Below are 4,538 nucleotides of genomic sequence, written 5' to 3'. Positions count from 1 at the left end.
CTGGAAACCAATCGGAAGACTTCCGCGTCGCGGCTCTTTCCGCCGTGATCAGGTTACCCAGCGCCTCGGGACCTGCGTTTGAAAAGGAGAGGTCGACCTGGGAGAGCCGCTGAACGAGATACTCTTCGGAATCGGTAACTGCTTATGGCAGGCGGTGAGAGAGTGGGGGTGATACAGTGTGGAACCTGCGTCCCCCCAAAACATAATGTCAACACTTTCAAATTGCTTTCCGAGATCCCGAATTTTAGGGGGTGCATCTTCCGGGGGGGGGGCCCTGGGAGCTTACCTGTTTTGTTTACCCGCCCAAGTGCCTAATGCAGAGTAGTTACCTAATAAATATTTGCCGAACGGATGACTGCACAGCCGAATGAGCCCCGTTCCATCATAGGGATGTAGGAGGATTTGCGGAGCCAAGCCCCACCTGGGAGGCACCTAAGTCCTTGCCAGTTTTTCTCAATTATGGCTCTGCAACGAATATCCTCTGTGCATAAATCCTTGACTGCATCTCTTGATTATTTCCTCAGGATATTTTCCTCGAAGTGGGATTACTGGGTTGAAGGGTATGCACATATGTAAGGCTCTTGATTCAGAGTCCCTCCAGCCGCGCCAGAATGAGTGAGTCAGCTTCCCAGCAAGCTGGCCAAAACTCGGTATCATCGGCCTTCATTTTTATTTCTCTCTGTCTCTTTTTTCTTTGCCATCTTGATAAGATAAAAATGATATCCCATTTTATTTGCATTTCTTTGTGGACTAATTAGGTGGAGATTGGACTAACTTTAAAGAAATATCCTTAAGGAGCACCGAGAAATCCTGTGTGGAAAAGGAGACCGTGACACCAGGCACATTCTGCCCAGTGAGGTGAAACCAAAGGGCTCCAATGGTCTGGTGTGATTTGACCAGAAGATGTAAACACATTTGAGCCTTGCTCCAGAGGCTTCCCCTGAGCAAGGGAGGGGAAGCTGTGACTTACTAGCTTCCCTATGTTTGTTATTTTTTGTTATTTTCATTTCCTGATGAGGAGTAAATGTTTCATAAAGCAAATGAAAACCCTGTGTAATTATCTTTAAGGACAGCAAGAAAAAGTAGAAGTGGGAAAACTAGTTCACTTTAACGTCCTGGGAAGGGGGGAGGGGGGAGGGGTGAAGTTTGAAGCCTGTTTCCAGGCGGTGGGAGGAAAGTCCCTGAAGATGGGGCTGGCAGTGGGGCGGGGAGGGAGTGAGCAAGAGGCTTCCCAGGGCTCTGGAGACTTCCTTCTGGAAAGGCTGCTATGTGTTTGTAGCGCTTATGAGGCCTGTGGTCCCTGGGGACCTGGAAGGGGCGTTTAATGGACTTTTGAGGATCAAAGTCAGATTGCCAGGGACAAAGGAAGGTTGTGAGGAAATGGAGGCCACTGCATCTCCGGCCGTGCTCCGGGAATGGGGAGAAGGTACCTGTGGCATTTTCCCCGGACAACGGGAGATGGTGGTCCCTAGAGCTTTTGTGGGCTGTGAAACGGTGGGCGCTTCTCCCCCAGTCACAGCCGCTCCCCAGCTCTTACGATACCCGCTAGGTTCTTTTATAAAGCACACCCGAGAGGATAACTGATTTGCCAATGTTTACAGGCAGTTTTATTTACTAATCTAGCTCTCATTTACTGTCAACTAAATTTATAGTCCTAATTACAGTCCTCAGCATTTTCCTGATAATAAACATACAGGATGTGTTTTATGTTTGTTTGTTTGTTTTAACTGTGGGGGAGTTTATTTTCTTGATTACTTTAAATTTCCTATTAAAGTCTTAAATTTAACCATCAGCTTCTCACAACAATCTATGAACTTCTCTGCCACTTTAATTCTTCTAAAAGGGCTCAAGCCAAATGCGAACCAGGGGTTCTTAGAGGTTTCAGTGAATGATTTCAAAGCCTTGTCACACTTCAAAATCACTTGGCGGCTTTCAAAAAATTAGTTTTCCCTCCCTCTTGGGAGACTAATTTTTGTAGGGCTGGGACATACTCAGAAACTAGTATTTTTGAAAAACCTCCTCAGTGATTCTTAAGTTGCTGCTATAAAAGCCAGTTTTGGGAAACTGTTGTCTAAATGCTAAATCTATTTTGTCTGTCTTGTTTGTTTGTTTGTTTTTATTTAAAGAAACTCATGCTTGTGGAGCAAGCAGGGAAGGGGTTGGGGGTGGGGGTAGAGAATCTCAAGCAGTCTCCACGCTGTCAGAGCAGGGCTCTCACCCATGAATTATGGAATCGTGACCTGAGCCAAAACCAAGAGTCGGACGTTTAACCAACTAAACCACCCTGGCACCCCTATTTTGTTTGTCTTTTAGTGAAATTTGGAAATGGCAGCTTTAACTTCCAAAATGTTAAATAATGCTTTGCATTTCCGGAAAATACTCTTTTTTTCACCTCCATCACCACCCACCCAGGGCTTGAACTTCCTGAACCCTTCAGTCCTTCCTTACCTAACACTTGATGCCGGATGATGCCATTGTTTTCACCAATCCGTGTCCCCTCTGGTTTTCCTAGATTCCTGCTTTCTCCCTGTGGCAGCATGTTTTGGGCTTTCTTTTGTGAATGACAGTTGGCCTTTCTTCCTGTGCTTTCTTAAGCCCTGCTGCTCTTCAAAGTGTCCTGGATACTTGAGGTAACGGACCAGGCGCCATAGAATCCGCTCCCACAACTGGCATAAGGTGCTGTGACTCTCAGATCTTCACCTCTCACTGTTTCTCTGGGAAGTCTCCAGGTCCCCACATTTCAACTACCTACCAAGCATTTGCTCTTAGATATCCCACAAAGCACCTCAGACTCAGTGTTTCTCAAATATTACATCCCTAGCTATGTTTGTTTCTGTGAGGTTTTTTGTTTGTTTTGGGTTTTGTTTTTTTTTTTTTTAGTAATTTCACCCAACATGGTGCTCGAACTCGCCACCCTAAGATCAAGAGTCACACACTCTTCCTACTGTGCCAGACAGGTGCCCCTGTTCTTTGTGTTTTTTATCTCAATGAAGGGTTCTACCACATTAGTCAAGCTAGAAACATGGGGGTAACCCCATTCATTCATTTAAAACCACTATTCTAGGCACTGGGGATAACAGAAACTACAAAAAGTCGTGCCCTCCAAAAACTTGTATTCCAGAAGGGGAAAACAGAGTAAGGAATCAGTCCCCAAATCTAACAGATTCCAACTTATTATTTTTTTTAAAGGTGAGCCAGCTTTTTTTTTTTTAATATTTATTTTTGAGAAAGAGCAAGTGGGGCAGGGGCAGAGAGAGAGGGGGACAGAGGATCAGAAGCAGGTTCTATGCTGACAACAGAAAGCCCAATGTGGGGCTTGAACTCACAAGCCACAAGATCATGAATGGAGCTGAAGTCAGACACTCAACCGACTAAGCCAGGCAGGCACCCCCAGATTCCAACTTCTAATATCTCTAGACTCTGTCTCTCCAGTCACCACCTTAGTTCAAACCCTTGATGGCCTCCCTCTTTCTCTTACTCCCTCCAGCCCATTCTCCCCACAGCAGTGGGGAGCTGAATCTTAAATTGTAGCCTCTAGCTTTAAGCTTTCCATCCCTCCAGGAGAGAGTCTTTCTTTGCAAATCTGGGTTAAAGGGTTTTATAGCCTCTAGGCCCTGCTGGCCTTTCCATCACTCATCTCCACCCAGGTGAGCCACACTCTCCTCAGGCCACACTGAATTATAGCTGCAGGCTTCCCATACCTGCCATTCCATGCCTTCCCTCCTGCTTAGCTGACTCCTTGTCTGCTTTGCAGGTCTTAGCTCAGGTACTATGACAGGCAGCTTCTGAGGTGGCCTCCACTGATCCCTGGCTCCTCATATCCAGCCCTTGGGATTCTGAAGAAAGGAATGTGGCAGAAGCTGCCTTGTTGTGAACTGCTCTGTGATGAAGGCCATGTGACAAGGAGCAGAGGGAAGCCTCCGGCCAAAAACCTGTGAGGAACTGAATCCTTCCAGCAATGATGTGAGTGAGCTTGGCACAGGGGATCCCCCCCCAAGCTGGGCCTTCAGATTGGATGGCCGCCCCAGCAGTCAGCATTAACCGCAACCTCATGGAAGACCTTCAGCCACGAGAGGCAGCCAGTTAAGTCATGCCTGGATTCCTGACCCAAAAAAAAAAAAAAAAAAAAACAAAAAACCTGTAAGATAATAAATGTTTGTTGTCTTAAGCAGCTATGTTTTTGTTAATTTGTTACACAGAAATAGATAACAAATAGACTTCTGGACCCCTGCCTCTCCTCCACACCCAATTCAGTGCCCTTCTGAGTTATAGGGCCAGTGGTATCTCCACCTGTCATCCCCAGTACTTAGCCCTTAGTATTATAATTAGGGATCTATGCATGTCTGCACCCCTAGATTATGGGCTCTACCAGGAAAAGGAAGAGAGGGAAGAAAGTCACTATTTTCCCTCTCAAGACTCTGAATACCTGCTCTGCTTTGGCCACGTTTTTGTACAGCCACAGTGTCCACAGTGATAGCCCCAAAGTGCACCTGTAACCCCAGGAAGACCCTCTGGCCCGCTGGAGCCAAGCCTCCCTG

At 46.5% G+C, this 4,538-nt stretch overlaps 1 long non-coding RNA gene across 1 annotated transcript; it reads left to right on the top strand.

Annotated features, from left to right (window-relative positions):
- On the top strand, window positions 1–4,168 carry LOC113593011 (uncharacterized). The gene is made up of 2 exons (XR_008300200.1): window positions 1–134; window positions 3,755–4,168. It is a non-coding gene; the product is annotated as an uncharacterized LOC113593011 (long non-coding RNA).
- The last annotated feature ends 370 nt before the right edge of the window (window positions 4,169–4,538 follow it).

The sequence above is a fragment of the Acinonyx jubatus genome, chromosome B4 (assembly GCF_027475565.1).
Source record: "Acinonyx jubatus isolate Ajub_Pintada_27869175 chromosome B4, VMU_Ajub_asm_v1.0, whole genome shotgun sequence".
Taxonomy (NCBI): Eukaryota; Metazoa; Chordata; class Mammalia; order Carnivora; family Felidae; genus Acinonyx; species Acinonyx jubatus.
The sequence above is the reverse complement of the archived record's forward strand: the minus strand, read 5'-3'. Positions and strand labels throughout refer to the sequence as shown.